Source organism: Anas platyrhynchos, chromosome 3 (genome assembly GCF_047663525.1).
Source record: "Anas platyrhynchos isolate ZD024472 breed Pekin duck chromosome 3, IASCAAS_PekinDuck_T2T, whole genome shotgun sequence".
Lineage (NCBI taxonomy): Eukaryota > Metazoa > Chordata > Aves > Anseriformes > Anatidae > Anas > Anas platyrhynchos.
In genome coordinates this window covers 28,842,510-28,861,690 of record NC_092589.1, presented here as the reverse complement: position 1 = coordinate 28,861,690, position 19,181 = coordinate 28,842,510, and the positions used below count along the sequence as shown (strand labels likewise).

At 36.3% G+C, this 19,181-nt stretch overlaps 1 protein-coding gene across 22 annotated transcripts in view; it reads right to left on the bottom strand.

Annotated features, from left to right (window-relative positions):
• Positions 1–19,181, bottom strand: part of CHRM3 (cholinergic receptor muscarinic 3) — a 286,410-nt gene that overhangs the window by 152,646 nt on the left and 114,583 nt on the right. The window contains exon 1 of one of the 22 annotated variants that reach the window (XM_038176835.2): positions 2,658–2,896. The exons of 19 other annotated variants lie outside the window; for them this stretch is intronic. The gene's annotated coding sequence lies outside the window, so the exon portion shown is untranslated. Of the gene's footprint in view, positions 1–2,657; positions 2,897–19,181 lie in introns of those variants that run through there. 2 more of the 22 variants (XM_072035603.1, XM_038176832.2) reach the window with 2 other exon arrangements.

Below are 19,181 nucleotides of genomic sequence, written 5' to 3'. Positions count from 1 at the left end.
ACCTCAGAAATGCCCTTTAGAAAGTTACTGCTACTACATCACAACTATTTATTTTAGTCTTAGGTGAATCAGCCCTTGCAGCAGCCTCCATAACCACAGGAAAAAGCCCAACGGCTAACTTAGATTAAACATTCAACATCTTGACAGATAAACTTTAGGCAAGCTGGATTGCACCCAAAACTATGTCATGAGACAGAATAAAATCCTGCCTTTTCCTTCCATTGAGCAGTGTTATGGTCAAGATCTGAAGAATTTCCAAGCCAGCAAATGCCACCCTCTTCACAGTCATCTGAAAACGGTCTGAAACCTGTTGACTGCTAAACTCAACTTCTAATGCTTACATAAAGCCTGCCAGAGCAGCACAGCTAACTCCATAATTTCTGTATTTCTACCTGATGTGTCTCACTATTTTTAGCTTGATATTTCTGAAAGAAAATCTAAGCATTACGGATGTGCAATGGCAAAACAATTTTGATGTCACATATAGGAATTTTATGGTTTTCTATATTACCCCTCCCAATCTTTATAAACATATGCTAATTGAGGAAATAGTTAGTTTCATGATTCATAAGTAAACTCTGGCTTTGCCAGCAAAACTACTAAGGACAGTATGCTGTCAAACTGAACCCTGAAGCAGTGTGGTTAGGAAAGTGTAGCTCTGCACATCTACTCCAAATTCCTTCCTTGTTCCAAAAGTAATCATCCCTTGATCTCATCCATAGAAAAGTGTCTGTCCTTTCATTGCTTGCATTGGCCAGCCAATTGTAAGAGCACAAAGCTCTTACATAATACCACCCATTCAGCACCATCCATGCCACCTGTCTATAAGCACAGGGGTCTTAGAGGCCCTGCAGACATCTTTTCCTCCTCTGTAAATCTTGGTACAGCATAGTTCAGCTCCCACGGGCACTAAGGCAATAATTCTTGCCTTTCTGTTTTTTAAACAGTGCTGCCAGCCAAGTAAAAATGCTGCTTACAGACAAAAGACAAGCTGCTTCAACTCGGACTGTTATCTTTTTCATATAGTTATTCATCTATTAAAAAAAATAAATTGTATGTGTTTTTTTATGGTTTAATAATCAAGTCATAATCTTGATATATATTAAGTCAATGAAAAAAATTCAAATTCAACCCCCACGAAGTGAAAAAAAAAGATAAAGAAGCAAGCATTCCTAATTGCCCAATATTGGTCCTATTCTGGAAGACAGTTGGCAAAGCACTAATAAAGCTGTTTCTGATTTCGTATATTCCTTTTAGTACATTTATAATGAAACTGATTTAATGGCAATATCATTTCAAACAAGAGGCTCGTTATATTTTAATAGATAGTGATTCTGAAGGCTTTCAGTCTTCCTACCTTTCAGCAGTTAAATTCCATCAGCAAACTTTCTTCCCTACTATGTATCTTCCAGCAAGTGAAATTTCCAAGCCCATACTACATGTATGGTTACAGAATATAAAAATAGCTTTCTCAGCCCAGTGAACAAAAGGAAAACTGGGAACATTTTAATAAGTCTGTAAATACAAAAAGTGGTGTGAAATTACAAAAATTCAGTGTTGATGCTTCAAAAAATATTATAGATGCATTAGATGAGATAATGTCATCTATTTAAAAGAATCCTACTGTGTTTTTAAAAGAAAAGAAAGTAGAGTAAGGGGATACACAATGGGTGTAGTACACTATGGGCAGAATAAGGGTCCAGGGATGCAAGCTCCCAGGAGGATAAGCCTTCATCCAGGTGGAATCATGTTATTTCAGGTAGAGAGAGTGGCTCTTGCAAATTTAATTGAGATGCATTTCAAAGTGGTGTTAACAGAGAGATTTGCTCTGCTACAGAGAACAGAATTTTATACCAATATTCAAAATTGCTTTTAATTAAAATAAGCCTACCTTTTCACAATTGTATAGCATTCAAATGACTTGGTAAAATCACAGTGCTCTCTCCAATAAATCAATCTGCAATAAATCTGTGGTGGTTTATTTTAGACAAGACCTTTTCTTTTAGATTTTATACTTGAGGATTCTATACTCTAATGAAGAAGAAAGTACCAAGGTGCACTCTAGAAGGTGAATGGAAGCTCCCATTCTGAATAAATCTTTCACAGTTTGTTCCTAGTCCTTGTAAAGGTGCAACTGTATCTACTTACTAAATGATAGGTCAGATTTGGTAAATTCTACACTGAGATCATTAATCACAGAATCACAGAATTTCTAGGTTGGAAGAGACCATTGAGTCCAACCTCTGACCTAACACTAGCAGTCCCCACTAAACCATATCCCTGAGCTCTACATCTAAACGTCTTTTGAAGACACCCAGGGATCGTGACTCCACCACTTCCCTGGGCAGCCCGTTCCAATGTCTAACAACCCTTTCAGTAAAGAAGTTCTTCCTAAGATCCAACCTAAAACTTCCCTGGCGCAACTTAAGCCCATTCCCCCTCGTCCTGTCACCAGGCACGTGGGAGAACAGACCAACCACAAAAGCCTTTAACTTAAAAAGCCTTTAACTTTGCTGTGAGGTTACCAGAAAAAACAGCTCTTCATCAACATATTCTTTTGCTCTAGAGTGATAGGTTATTGCTTGTATCCTCACCTGCCAGAAATCCCAGTTATTAACTAAAGCTGCTCCAACTCAACTACTCAACCCAAAGCTCACCTCAGTGGGAAGAGGTACATGGAAAAAAGTCGCTTTCCTTCATTTTTGAATGTAGCTCACTCAAGATGAAGATTGAAGATCCAGGTTTCTTAAAATATGGTGTAATTTTGCAGTTAAATTACACGTAGCATGTAAGAGTGAATGGAGTACAAATGCTAAAACTTTTAGGGGAAGCAAACAAACAAACAAAAAAATATTGCCAGCAGCAAAGAGTTTAGGGTGATCCTGAGTTTGAATTATACTGTTGGAAGGAGTTTGGAGGCTGTATGGAAATACAGCTCCTTCACCAAGCATCCCACAAGCCACAGTACAAGCCCCTTAAGTACAGCACAGCTGTTCAGCTGTTCCCCTGGCCAGTGAGTCAGGATTAGTCCCAGGGTAACAGAGGAACCGCAGGTGTTCCACCCACTATAAAGCCTTAAAACTAAATATCCAGTCACACACTTTTTTTTCTTTTTTTTTTTTTTTTTTTTTCCCAAAAATGAGAATTATACATTCTCCAACCTACTTGAAGAAAATCCTATAAGATGGGAAGACTGCTAAATGCATGCCCTGGGGTGGCACATTCCAGAACACTGTGCTCCTAAGTCATATCAGAAAGATACGTTAGGCTGTAGCTCATTCACCAAAGGAAATTACATTTTTCTCCTGGCAAGGAACTGAGTCCAGATTAATTGTATCTACTAACTTTAATTTTCCTACCTCAGGATCAGAAGATCAGCTACTTTGGAACTCTGTATCTGTAAGAATTTAAGTCAAAAGATAAAAAGATCCAAAAAACCTTTTAGAAAATATATAATATTAAGAGTAAAATATAGATACTGATCAAGTAAAAAGAAAAAAAAAAAAGGAAATTTAAACTCTACAACATAGTTATCAGTTATACGGCAAAAGAACTATAGAAAAAGATGGTGTTTAAAAAAAATACTCCTAAAATACTCACTAAAGTAATGTAATACAGATAGGAGCAAGACCCATAATATTATCTTATTTTGCAGACTGAAAACAGGCACAAAGAAGTAATACAATAATTTGTCCAAGTTTTCAAATGAAGTCAGAGGGGAATGCTAGGAATACTGATGTTTCTTAAATCATTTCAGTGCTCTAAAAAAAAAAAAAATACAAATAAAAATGGTTTAAAAACTAAAATTAATCATGCCTGTTCCTGGGCAAAGGACAACAATTGTAAAGATCAGTTTCTTTAAGGTCCTCAAAAGAACAGAAATGTGCCACCTGCTCTCCATTCTAACCTTGGAAATTATGAAGAAAAAAGTAAAAAAAGGACTCAGCCTTCTGGTCACTGTTAAGTAATTCCACAATATCTGATCAGAGCTGTGGTAATATAGCAAAATTACAGACCTGAGACTCTGATTACGAATTGCTTATACCTCAAATGATGCCGGAGAATTGTCTTTCCACCTGATGAGAAACAATTTTAACTGAAATCTTATAAGAATTTTTCTAATGAAAAACCTTATTTGCTACTATATGGAAGTCCTTTTACTTGCACAGAAATGAGAAAACACCAAATTCTTACCGCAGGTTGGCATATCTTCAAATACTAACATTTCAGCAGGGGGAAAGAAAAAGAACATAATCTAGTTTCTCCTAATTCATTACTTGTAACTTCTCTTATTTTGTCATTCTCACATCAATAAGAAACATTGGTTCCTCTTTACAAGAAGGCATTGTTTTTGTTTAAATCAATGTACTGTTAAATCTAACATTTTAAAGATTACTTGAAGTTTGTTTTATTGCTAAAGGAACTGATAAAGGTCTAGCCAGATGTAGTCTTACCATTCCAGGTTATTTCTTTATGTAGAGCCCCATCAAAAATATTCCAGTTTTGCATGCTTATTCAAATTGATTTTTTTTTTTTTTAAGAGTTTTAGCTATAATCAGGTATTGATATATGCAGAAAACTTGCGGGGGGGGGGGAGGGGGAGGAAGCATGTTAAGAAGTACTTGTTCAAGTGCAATGTGTTTTTCTGGTCATCCTCATATTTTTTTCAATGGATTTTAATGTGATACAAAAAATTCATCAAGCTTTATCTTTTGACTGTTTGTTTTCCAGCAAACAGTTATCACAATAATCTTAACTAAGACAATCATTGACAAAAACCAGAAGTCAGGTATTTGGCAAATAACAACAAAAAAAAAATCAAAAAATATATTTTTGAGTTTCCTGTTAGCATTGTTAACATCCTAGGCTGGTACACTTTGTACACTTTTTGCAATCCTAAATATTAAGCATCACATTTACCTGAAGCTGAAACTCTGACAAAATAATGTGCTTTGCTTGTACCGATAGGAAAACATTCTCTTCAGGGCGCCTGCAGCTTTGGACTCAGTAGCAAGATGCAATGTGCAAATCACACCCGAGGGACACTTGAACACTGCATTTAAGACAGCAGGAAGCCACCTCATTATGCAAGTAGCTCTAAAGTTCTCCCTGCATTTTAGCCCAACTGCTCGAGGAACTCGTAAAGAACCAGATGTTAGAAAATATCTTGCAGGAACTTGCCATTTTCGTCCTGTGATTGTCATCCAAGAAGGAAAAAGAGTGGAGGAGCTCTCTGATGTGACAGAATAGACGGCAGTCCCTGCAGAGCTGTATCCCGATCAAATGGTTTACAGGACCATTTGAAGTAAGAAATAATGTAGGTAATGTAGGTAATAAGGTAACTAATGATGGACAGTAGTATGCTTGCTAACAAAACCTAAACATTTTAGCAAGGAAAGTAGAGGTTTATTTATTTGTATTATTTGATCTTTCCCTTAGTTAAATAGTTTTGCAGTAACTTTAACATAACTTGCTTGTTGCCGCAAGATTTTTGTTTTCTTTCACTTGTGCCTGCAGATACACATATGGACTGTTCAGAAAATCTCCTATGTGTTTTACAAGCAAGTAATAAACTTAAATGGATAGTCAAACTGACAGACCAACAAAATATTTTGAAAACTCAAGACGGTTTATTATTCAGCTAAAAGAAATAATACCCATAAAGGTATGGATATTTTAAAAGAGACACCTCTTTAACTACACTGTCGCAAACTTTTTTTTTTTCTTGAACTTCCTAAGTTCAAGAAAAACTTTCCTTTTCTTGATCTTCCTAAGATTTAATGAAACCTGATAAAAATATCTGTTTCTAGGGAGCTACTTCTCTACAGCTCATAGATCCGAAATGACCAGGTTAGCATAAAATTACTTTAAATTCATTAACTATACAAGAACTTCATTTGCTCATGTTCCTGAGAGGAATATCTATTATAAAAACCAAAAGGTTAGAGTAAGCAAATAGCCCATAAAGTAACGAGCAAATCCTGTATGGAATTTTTTGTTTTATGTTTTTCCTTTCCAAATTTCTAATCTGGACAAATTAAACCAAATTAAACATCTATAAGAGATTGTTTGGTAGTTTCTGTTGCTGTTTCAACAGAAAGTATGAATCTTAACACTGTTCTAGCTGTAATCTCCATAATGCTTTAATTGTTACTCTGTAATTGCTCTGAATATCATCAGGAAGGGAAGATAAGCTAAACACAGTGCATTTGCTATCCTAGGAGCATCACTAGAGAAGTATCCTCTTAGATACTTTTATCCCTCACCCACTGTGTATTAGCTCCAGTAGATCCAGGCAGAAGGAGTGTTGTTACCTCAAAAACTTGAGGAGATGAATGGAGAAACTCCTTTCGGGCAGAAAGGAAAGCAGCCTGAGCACACCTTGCCTTTGGTAATTGGTCTCATTAGAGATATACCTGGACTCAAAAGAAGAGACAGTCATGCTCTGACCCATGCTCTGACCTTTGAACCAGCACTCCCATCAATATTGTACTCATCATTTCTATAACAGTCAGACAACTTTCCCTGTGAAAGTTTTGCCTTCAAACAATGAAGTTTTTGGATCCAAAGCAGTTTTACAACTTTACACTTAATCTAGTAAAAAGTAGCCTACGTGATTCTTTACAAAGCATTTTCCTACCAAGGGTGATGACTGCGTTGGAATCTTTCCTGATACAAGCATCCCTGAGACAGTCATTAAACTCTTGCAGCTTAAAGACTGCCTCTATATATTTATCAAATCTTATTCCAGCTTTTGCAAGATAAACTGAAAGGATACTTTGACTAGTCAGGCTAATGAGTTATGGCAGTCTGAAAGGTAGACCACTTTCCTTTATGACAGATTTTTAAATGCAATTTTGAGGGTTATTGTTTGTTTTTCTTTAGCAGGACAAGAAATCATAAAACAAGGGAAGGAAATGGAAAAAGGCAATGTTTTTTAATGAGGCAATTGAAGTGGTCCTGCAGCTAAAGAAATATTTTAAGAGGTATTGGAGGGAAAAATTGCTCTCTAACTGTTGTACAAGAGTCAACACAGCACGTGAGTCAGAATGAACGTGGAAGTCACAGATGACAAAACACAGCTGCTACTCTCAAAAGTACCCACCACAAACAAAACCCCCCCACACACACCTTGTTCTATGAATTCGCTTGAGCCTTTGTTACAAAATCTGTTTTGATATCAGATCCAACATTTTATCTCTGCAACTTTGTAAAGCTCTGTCTTCTTTCTGTTTTACAGCAAAACCTGAGCAAGTGAGTCTCAGCTGATTTCTGGGTTTGTGATGTGGATCCTCATGGGGAGACCCATTTGCAACAATCCTCCCTTCCCCCTCCCATAATTAAGTAAGATATAATATTCAAAGAATGCTTCAAGAAGAAAGCAGTTTGAACCCTACTATATCAAATTTCATGTTATATTTGCAAAGGAAAGAAAGTAGCTTATAATATATGATATAAATGAAATTAGGAAGTCTGTTTTCTTTCATTCTTCTTTCCCCCTTTGCCTTACTTTCCATTCCATTTCTCTCACCACAATTCAATCTTTCAACTTGATTTTTCTTGGGCTATTTTTTTCCTCTCTCATATTCCCCCTTTCATTCTCTTTGTATCTTCTGCCTTTTTCCTCCTCTAGCTTGCAGATCCTCCATCTATTTTTTTCTCTTTTATTCCTTCTTTCCTTCTCTCCTTTCTCTCCATCTTCCCTTCCCTTCCTTTCCTTTCCCTGGGTCCTTCTAGAGTCCTTCAGACTCTAAAAAAAAACAACAACAACAACAACAAACTATCTCCCTCTCCATTTTTATATCCTTCCCTACATACTACTTTGATATTCCCTGTTTCTTTTCTTTATTGCCACTGAAAAATATTTTATAACACTTCAATAGAAAGCTATATAAGCTATTAGCTTTCATATGCCTGTTAGGGGAAAAAAAAAAATGAAAGAAAACAAAGAAAATCCACAAGTTTAAGTTCCTGTTTTTTTTTGTTTGCTTGTTTTTGTTTTTGTTTTTTTTCCAGTCTTAATTGGAAAATTAATTATGAAGATAATAGGTTATAAACGGGGTTGAAGGGAATATCTCTGCTTCCTCAGATGATAAAATGATAAATGTTAACAAGATACTTCACTTTGTAAGTTTGTTTTGTTTAATTCACAGAAAAATGGAATTACTAGGAATTAGTAAATCTTGCCAAGGAAAGGCTGTTCAGCAAGTGCAAAACACCCCAATGACCAGAAAGGATTATAAGGTATCATTAAAATGCCTGGGTAGATTTCTTTCCAAAGGAAATTATAAAAATCAGATGAGTCTGAAAAACTGTGTTGAAGAATCAGAAAACAGTAGAAAACAGTAGAAAGCTCTGAACCAACCAACCATCTACCTGACAACATTTAAGAGTCTTCTGACATTTCTCCTCTTATTTTAGCTACAGATTTATGCAGTTATGTCCTTAAGAAAGTATTTCTGTTTGTATCCACAAACATTAAAGCAAAATAAATCTAAGCCTCACAGCTGTAGACAAACACCAATCCAACACACAAAAAGAAAACATGACAACCCACTTTCAGTTTTCTCATTTTCAAAACCAGTTTCATGATTTTGTGCAGCCTACTTCATTATTCTGAATTATTCTGAGTTGGGCAATTCTGGGAAATTTAAGCTAATGCAATTTAATGAGCTCACAAAAAGAACCCATTCAGAGAAGGGAAGATAGTTAGAAGCCTGACACTACTAAAGAGGTAGGAGAATAGAAGATAAACAAAGGGAAGTGTATTTTTTTTTCTTGCATTCCTTCCTGAAGAGCATGCCTTCTGACAGGAACAGCTCTTACAAAGAAGGCAAAACCTTTAGTAACTGCTAACAGCCACAGGCTAATTAAGGCACCAGGCCATACACAAAACAGCAATAATACGTTAAAGCTGCTCAGTTTTCTTTTCTTTTTTTTTTTTTTTTTGGGGGGGGGCGGGGGGGGAAGGAGGAACATGGCAACACTATTAACAGTCAAGATACAGATTTTTTTCCCTGTAAACAGAAGATTAAAACCATAATTGTTTGTGGTTTGTGCAACTTTAGCACTACTTCCATAGAGATATGCAAATTACAGTGAGGAGCTTTACACCATTAATCAAATGGCTGGGTTTTGGCAACTATCAAGCAGACGAAAGGCTAGAGAGTAACTGACAACCTACATCCATATTTTTACCATATTTTACTTAAGATATACGTGCTCTGATCAGCATAAAGCGGTCTTGTTAGACGATGATTACTTCAGGTAGCTTAAATGCAATCTGTTCTGCGTTTTAATTACTGTAAAATAAAACTCATCAACAGAGTTAAGCCAGGATAAATTTTCCAGCAGTGTCCCTAAACACCTCTCAGCATCTGATCGAGATTAGTGTCAGTACTCTCATCAGCACTCTTGTGCATTTTCTCCTATTCCCTGCAAATAAATCTGCAGAAAAAAAAGAAAAAAAAAGCGCAAAACAAACAAACCCAACTATATCTAGTGTAAACACAAAGGTCAAAACCTGTGCAAAAATCCACATTGTTCATATATATATCTGCCAATTATAGTTTTGGAAGAAAATGAAAACCCAAACTCTGAAATTTCAAAATGAATAAGATACTTAAAACTCCTATGAAGTACAAGTAAAAAATTCAGAGACCAATAAGTACACTTCTGATATCAGATAATTTTTTGCATTTAAATCAGATTCAAGCACTTAACCAGAAGTTACCAGGGATATGACTGATTTTGACTGAAAATTGATATGGTGTTATTGATCACTTGACAGTATCAGTTGCATGTTGGTATGACTGATTTTGATGAAAATGATTGATTTTTAATTCCTAGCATCAACTTTTCAATCTATTTCAAATATTTTTGTACAACTTTGGACAAAGCATTTATTTTTGAAAGTCTCCAGATGAACTGCTTTCACAGTATGTAATGTATTCCAGTTTAATGTGTTCCAGTGTGGGGTTCAAAAAAGGGTGTCCTTTTAAGAGTTGCAATTATGAACATTTTAGGGGAAAAAGATTTACTTTTCTTATGCCTGATCAGATTGCATTAAATCCCTGCACGCATGTCAAAGAGTATGTTAGGAAAATACAACCTTGCCTTTTCCCAGATTCTGCAAAAAGTAAAAGGCTTGCTTTGTTACAGATTCTGGTGGAGAGCAGCATTTGGTCTCTTATTACAATTCTGCAGAATGGAAAACACGACTACAAGCAACAGCTCCTGCATTTTGTCCACAGAAAAACATTTTCAATTTAACTTTGCAGGGAAAATAAAACAAACATGACTGCTACTTGCTTTTCGAAGTGGGATCAACAGGCAAACACCAGATAGATCAGACCAAGTGTTGAAATGAACGTCACGCTGAGAAATACATCACGGTGACACAGCTTGACTTAGCACCCAGCCTTTACTCCACTGCAACAGCCATTAGCTAATTTTCTTGCTTTCACATTTCATACAGAACTCTTGCACGTCTCCCTCAGAGCTACGTGTTTGGTGTTGACTTTTGCTAAGCAACCGCTTCCACAAATTGTGGAATACTTGTTTCTGGACTAGAATGTCTTAGGCTAATGTGTTTAACTGCATGCTGGCACTTCTGTATGTTTATCCTCGTTCCTACACGTCTGCTGTATTGTTCCTGTGTACTGTGATGTACAGACAGATAAAGGTGGTAGAAACTCTCTATCACAAGGGATGATTATTCTACAAAAACAAACCATGATTTGCTTAATCTTAATGCATATCATATCTGTTTCTGGGTGATCCTGTAGGGCACAGATCAGTTATTAATGACCAGTGGAAATACTGCTTGAGATGGCGAAGCTAGAATGTCCCTATTTAAGAACTGAAGAATTTGCATTTGATTTTTAAAATCTTTTCTGTTTATAAAAAAACAAACAAAACAACAACAACAAAACTGATCATTACTGGTACCTAAGATATTAACATTTTTATGAGCACTACAAAGTTTCAAAGGACATCATTCATTTCCACTTCTACTACTCCAAATCTGAAGCCAGTTTTAGGTTGGACTGAGTTAACAGCAGCCTTACTATCAAATGGCAACAGAAGAGTTACTCACAAGGTTATAGTTACATCTTCAGGTGAGGAGTAACATACTTGCAGCATTTAACTGCACTTTAACTTCACATATACTATTCTAGAGCCAGCTGCAAAATACTTCAGAGTGGTGCCTTAACTCTTTTAATTTGTTTTTGTAAAATGGCAAAAACCAGCAAGCAATCTCTCCAGATGCATACGGAAAAATCTGAACTCCAGTTTATGACATAAAATACCAGCAGTAACAACAGGTGAAGACATTATTATCTGCTCCCTCTCTGAACATTTGGGTTGTTTAAGGAAAGGTTGAACGTGGTGCTTAGGGACATGGTTTAGTGGGTGATATTGGGAAAGGGGGACAGTTGGACCAGATGATCTCAACCTTCATGACTCTACAATGATTCTGAACTACCCACGTGACAGGATCCTGCTTTGGCCTGGACCCCGGGGCTGCAGCTGTTTCAAAAGATGGCAGTTTTCTTTGGTGAATCAATTTCCCAATCTGCTTCACAGCACAGTTGCACAAACAGTTCTTGTGGTAACAGAAACTTGTGACAGGATAGGAAGGCAGAGAATACCAGACTTCAGCATAGCTGGATATGGGTATTGTGAAACCCAAGATTAATACTGCTTTGAAGACTTCGCTGCTGCTGCTGAAACCGCAGAGTATCCTCGCCTTCACACATCGTTACTGGAGACAAATGAATTATTCAGAGTTCTTAAAGCTCACCATCCGTCTCTGCAGAAATGGAGACCGCAGGATTGGGAAACAGTGCAGTACCTCCTTGCTCAGAACTATCCTGTTTATCGTAAAGTTACCTACTGGTACAGTTATTAACTACTGTTAACAGCTGATGTTGATCACGTTGTTGATCATGTTCAACTGATGTTGATATCAGTGGAAGATGGGAATTGTTAGCTGGTAAGGAACTAGCAATTGCCTAATTATTGTCTATGATTCAATGCAGAAAATAATCCAATTAAAAATCCTAAATCCCAGGTTGAGTTAAAAGAAACATCAGTTGGAAAAGATTTACGTGTTAGCTGAAATATACATACATACTTTAATGGGATTCCCAACACCTGACATATGTGGGCTTGACCAAAAGAATTCTGAGAAGCATGATGGGCAAGTTTTATAATGCAAAAATAATCCATATACAATGATTTCTGGATGAATCAAATGAAATCCAACAATTCATTTCAAACAAGAAGGAAGAAGCCTCTTTTAATCACACCAGCCTAAATTTACTCCTCTGCCATAATGCAAAATGATTTTTTGGGCTAAAGTGTGAAGCACTGCCTTTGATACAATGTAATTTAGAAATTTAATATGTTAGTATCTGAAGACTATAATGAGTATTAATTCTGAAAATGTAGTGAATCTGTTTTTTTTTCTTGTACTGGGTTGAGCACTTGAGAAACCTTTAGTGGATGCTGAATGCCAGTCTTGCCCTGTTGATTTCTCACAGCCAATTCAAACATTGAATGGCATTTATATATGCACAAGTAAATTAAAAAAAAAAAAAAAAAAAAAAACAAAGTTTTTGGGAAGACTTATAAAGGCTTTTATTTGAGTTTCATTCAAATAGATAATAACTCTGACAGCCCAGAGGGGACAAAACCACCTACTCTATTTAAAACTAACCTAACAGAATTATTCTACGCGTCACTATGCATGCCAAGACTTATGATAGATTGTTGTGTTAAAAGGTTTTACTGCCATGAGATTGGACTGCATGCATCATTTGCAAATGGAAAAATATTACAGAAATGATGGGAATCACATCAAAAAATACATTAAAATTTTTATATCACCTGAAATTCCATGGCCATTTTCTTTGTGACCACTTCATCATTTTAAAAAGAATGAAATGTAACAAAGCTCCTATAGCAGTTATAATATATACCTTTTTTTCTTCTTCCTTTAGCAGAAATCTCCCAAGATTTCTATTAATGGCTGGTTATGAAATTTCTGGTTCATATTTTAGTCTTTGGGCTTGAAAATAGTGAAACTGTTACATCAGACAGAATAAATCAGAGCACATCAGAGGCTTGGTCTAAGAGCTGAACTGGCTCTTGGCTGCTCTTGTGCATAAGTATGGATGGAAAGTACTTAAGTATGTCCCCTCAGTGTTCCAACAAATCTCATATATGCCTTTGGATTAAGCTTTTAAAAACATAAGCCCTATTGTTTATGTAATATTTTCCGTAGCAGCACAGTTGCTAAAGTCATTTGAATCTATCAAGTTGTACTACATACAAGTACTTAATAATGCAGTATCAGAAGAGCATAGTGAATAGCATGTGTTACCTGAGGAATAGAATGCATTTAAAATGCATTGTTTTCATAATGTGTAAAAGTTATGAAAAATTGTAACTTGTTTAGTAAGTTCCCCTTCTTCAGCTGAAGTATATGTTATCTAAAAACCTAAATAACATTTAATGCTTCACTAATTATTGTTGCATTTCAATGAGTATCTGAGCCCTTCTTTGCTAAAACTGTGAAATATGTTATGGACATAATTCACAAATAATGGTGAACTTTATAATGATGTAAGAAGGATGCCAGAGCATAGTAATTTTTTGAGAAGACTATTTTTTTTCTCATTTCCTGTGCATTTTAAAGAGCATACGTGAAGCTCTAACAAGGTTTCAATTAATTTTATTGGCTTATTTTGGGTATTGCCAAATGAGGCATATTAAATTGCAAATTCAGTAAATTAGAATGGATCACTAAAAACAATCTGCTAAGTTCCTCAAATGCAAAAGCCATTATTAACAATTACATTGCATTTCAAATAAATGAAATCTGGGCATTCTAAATCAGTGGCAACTTCTGCCTTGGCAAGCCTGCACACCAAAATGTAGTTTCAAAACAAGAAATTAAAGGACTCAGGACTAATTACAGTAGATTAAATAGAGAGTAATATTTAGTCATATGACTGCATCTTGGTAGCCTTTTGTTGGAGAAGGACACTACTTCTGCGAGCCTTTTGTTGGAGCAGGACACACATTTCTGATGAACCAGGTAAAATGTAGTCCATTAAACATTTATGTGTCAGCTATGCTTAGCAAAAATCTTTCAATTCAGATATGTTACTAAAATGTAAGTTGCATTTTTATATCATTTAGATAAAAATTTGGGGGATAGGAAGTAACTGAACTCCTTTTCCTTAAAAAAAATAAAAATAAAAAAAATACTTCAATGGAATGGTTATATATACTGGCTGTGCCAACAGACTGGATAATGGGAGAGAAATTCTCTCAAAGGTAAGAAAACAAAACAAAAAAGAAAGCATATCACATAGTTTCCAGTTTCTATTTGCAAAGGTCTAAGTAGCTGACAGAAGGACGTGGGTATAGTGTGCTCTGACCAAGAGGTGACAGCGAATAACTCCTTAAAGACTGTCTGACAAAGGAATTCTCATATCTAAGAAAACCTGAAAGCTGAGTTTGAAAACACCTCATTAAGACATTTCTGTATATGTAAAGATATTACTAACTCTATTTTTCACAGTTATCTCTGCCTTCCCATGTAGTTAAATTTCAAGCTCTTAATGCTGCTCTAATATTTCTTCATGGGTAACTGTGCTGCAAGGTTACATGTCTCTGAAAGTGTGCAAATTCCTATGGATGAGAGAACACTCCAGGAACTGAAGAATTCCCCAACAGAAATCTCTGCTGAAAGAAAACTCAGCCAAGGAGAATTATCCTGTATCACTGACATCCACAGTGCTCCCCAGAACTTATTTTCCATTTTGTTAGAAATGAGAAAAACGTCAAGCTCTACGAGCAAGCAAGACTCAAAAAATGTCACTTCCCACCTTGACACTGTTCTGTTGTTGATGTCCTTACCCAGACTCCTCGAGGAAGTTCCCAAAACTTCAATTACCCTGAGTTGTCACCAGTCCCTCTCTGTCCCCCCAGGGCTCTGTTTTGGTTATGCAAGAGGAGAAATAGACCAGACAAGAAGAGCTGTAAGTTTGGAGAACAGTTGTAAAAGTAAACTGGATATCTGAAACTACTTCAGAAACACAGAAAATAGATGTGGAATTATGCTTCTGACAAAGGGTTGCACTGTGTTCTGGGCATACTCCTGGTCTGAAGAAGCATCCCTTTGAAATGACAGCTCTTTCTATCTTCCTGAACTTTAGATGAACTTGAGCAGAGAAGACATATATTTTATATTTCATTTGATATATACACACAGGCTGTAAATCTAACACAAAAGTTAGGTGTAAATCAGATGTCACCACTTGTCATCTGTAATATCAGCATTGCTTTTCTGAAATAGAGTCCTTGAGAACAACAGCAGATCTGCCCTTACAGCATGACTTACATGTACTTTGTCCCCTCTTCTCTTCTATTTTTACTTGCTTTAGTTTACTACTGTGTGCCAGAAAGCATGCTCTGACACCAGTTGGCTAGCCCATGTTTCACGCTCAGTCCAACCCCTAGCAGAGCCAGCATCAGTCCCTGTGGTAGCCAAGGGAGTGCAGAGGGGCTGGGGAACAGTTTGAGTATGGAGAGCCCCAAGATGTGCAACCAGCCTCATGTCTGCTGCCACGCCAGTGCCAAGTAAGAATGTCATGAGTCAATACAGTTTACTTTTTATATCATTTACATTACTAACACTTCACTGTCACACCCACTGCTGACTAGGATGAGTTAACACAAAACGCTCTGCAGTATGCATTGTATACTGACACCTCACCCCTCCATATGACATGTTAATACTCCTGCATACAACTAAATCTTCTTTCAGAAGTCAGAAAGCATACAAATTCTTATCAACTCCATGGAGTGAGTGAGTTTACATGATTTCAAGAGTTCAAAAGGAAGAGTTTGGAATCCTGCCTGGGTCCTTTTCAAGACTAAAACTGGCTCTGGCTAATGTCATGCCAGCCTGAAATCCAAGGAAGCCCCCTGAATGCACATCTATTGATACAACACTACAGAACCTTCCTGCACTGACTACAGAGACACAAACAAAAGTATTAAAAGGTTTTCAACGTAAACTGAGGAGGATTTGGTAACACAATCATTTAGCATAATCGTATCTCAGTGTCATCTTCGGAAATCTAATTAGTTCCTAAAAAGGCTTTTTTGGTGAAATTTCAGCAACCTTAAAATTCAAGAAAGGTCAGAACTGATGAGCAGAATCACATTCATTCTGCCTGCCCCTGCTTACAGTTATTCTATAAATATACAGGATAAAGAATGTTGCCCTTGGTCTGCAAGGTAAACAAGGAGCCCCGAGACAGCATTTTACACGGACACATGCTCCAGTCAGTCCTCAGTGGTGAGATACACGCAATCCTAACCTAGACTTAGACAAGTAAAAAGCACCAAGTGATCTCATACTCTTCAGTATGCTACATATGAGATAAGAGAGAAAATAAAGATATCATAGTTTCAACATAGATCCTTCCATTATCTTAAATTTCCCTTCCAACTACATAGAATTTTTTCTGATTTAAATGCAATCATAGAAATGATTTGCTGAATTTCTCCTGCATTGTCAAATCTTACAATTTACATTTAATATATTTAAATACTGTAGGATTTACTTTTTTGCATTTTAAATTTGCAGCCTGAAAAACAGCCCAGAGTATGGAGTTGCATCCCAGCAATGCATCTTCAACAAATGCTGATAAACAGGCCACAGAGCATGGCAACCTATATTTCTAATCCTATATATATCAAAATGCTGATGAGAGGTTTTATAGTCTTTAATCCCACATATATCAAAAACTTAGATAAGAGGTTTTGTCTCCAAATAGATATAGCTGTTTCAAGACTGATTACTTTTTTTTTTTTTTAATTTATTTACTTCTTTTACAATGAAGCTTGAAACAATTGTTTCCATAATTGGTTTTCAGATGGAATAAATCCAAAATTTCAAACCAAAGACAATGGGTAAAGGGAGAAAGAGAGTATTTAAAATTTCAAAACGTCTTTTTTTGTTTGTTAGTTTCCAGACAACACTGCTCTGAAGCCCCAGAAATAAAGATTGGGAATCAAGGATTTTCAAAATTAGCTGTAGAATATTTCTGAAACAAAAGGCTTCATAATGGGACATTCTTAATACTAAAATGAAATGAATCCATCAGTCAAAAACAGTAACATAAGAGCCCTTTTGTTTTGCATATCAAAATCAATTTTGAAAGTCATTCAACTAAGAGTAGAAGAACTGGAGACAAAGAAAAACTAATTCTCCTCTCTGTTGCATTAGCACAAAACATATTTTTTTTAGCAAGTAGAGCACATTAAATAAGGCTAGGTAAATAAACTTAGATTGATACCAAAGGGTTTTTTTGTTTGTTTGTTTTGTTTTGTGCATGTGCTTTTATTTTATTTCATCTCAATATTTCATCTGTTGATCATCAACTAGAAATACTGAAAACATTCTGGGCTATCTTCAAGGCTGAAATTAAAGACTGCAGACCCATAACAAGTGTTTTTCATTTCGCTGCTCTGAGGAGAGATTCAAAGTCAAAAGGGAAGCATTTTGAGATAGAGGTTACAGTGAATTAAAGTGCAAGAAATACACAGAGTCTCCAAAGTCCTTTTCTTACAGTTTTGGCTTCTATGCTGCATTTCCCTTCCAGTTTAGTTTCACCATAGGTATCTACTTTGCATGTTCCTGGATGGCTTAGCAACATAAATAAAACCGCAAATCAGGAGATTTTCTTCAAAAGAAACAGTTCCAACAGTCCCAGAAAGGGCACAGTTCATTTCCGTCAACCACCATCCTCCTAGGATTATTCTTGTGTTAAGGAAAATGTAAACAAGATGTCTGTAGATACAGCCACATTAGACACGTATGGTAATATAGTTTGAGACATTTAGTATTTGCTCTTGACCCTGTAGAATTACAAAGTCAAAATGCTTGCTGTTATGTGAATATAAGAATACCATTTATATTTGTAGAAACTCACCCAGTAAAAGCTACTTGAAGAACAATGAGACTACTGATACCCACTTCAACTGATGACAGTTCAACTGAAACATGGGTTTCATTTTTGGCAACATAGCACATGTGAGTTCAAAGTCTTTATTTCCAAAACATGAAGAAAAAAATAGAAAAAAATATTCTAAGCTAACAGACTGAAGTTATGCCTTTGCTTTAGTGTACATTCTTTGACCAAATAGCGTGCATTCTTTGACCTTTGGTAAGTACATGAGAAAAACTGACGTACCTTGTCTATGCTTTGTTAAAGCCTCTTATCCCAGACAGATTTTTAAAAATAGGGAGAATTTTAGTATGCGTTCACTTTGACCGCCATGGTGACATTGGTTGCTAAACACTGAATTTAGAAGCCAGAATACTGATGGCCTAAAATTATTGGAGAAGGAAACAAAGAACAACAACAACAAAAAGACAGACTTAAGTGTTTCATCCCTACAAATTAATTTTGATTCAAGTATAGTGCTGCTTGATTTTTCTCTTGAAGATGATGATATCAAACCAGCAGCCATACAGTTTTGGAAGAGACAACATTCCCAGAACTCACAATAGCAAAGACTTCGTCTCTGCAGTCCAAAAGAAGTCAGCAATAAGAACAACCTGGTACCCTGTCAGGGTGTCACTGCTAAACACAGTGAGTAGGGGCAAGCAGGTTGAATATGCCAGATACAGATTTCAGATTGTTATCACTCTTTTCTTTTTTTTCCCTTTTTTTATTTTTTCTTTTTCCTGTTCACGTTTTCCTCTTTCCCATCCTTGTCTTCTGCTTCAATCAGGCAGACAAGCTTGACAAGCTTAGCTGAACTCTCCAGTGATGTAATTGGTGTGATAGGCTAAAATGCTGCAAGCAGCCTTGCTGCAGGCCAGAAAGTCTAGAGATAAGTGACCAAACTATTAAATAAGCTCAGGCGCAGAGGGGGGTCAGGAGCATAAAAGCTGAAGCTCACTGTCTTGTAACTGATGGCCTGTCCGACACATTTAGTTCCTCTGCATGGGAAACAAGCTTTGGAGACAGACCCCTCCTTCTCAGCCTCTTGCCCTTTCACAGGTCTTTTTCAAAAGGGTCTGAGAAGGGAGAATAATTTATAACACCCATTCTCACCGAGTCTGAAATCCATAAGGAAAACATGCT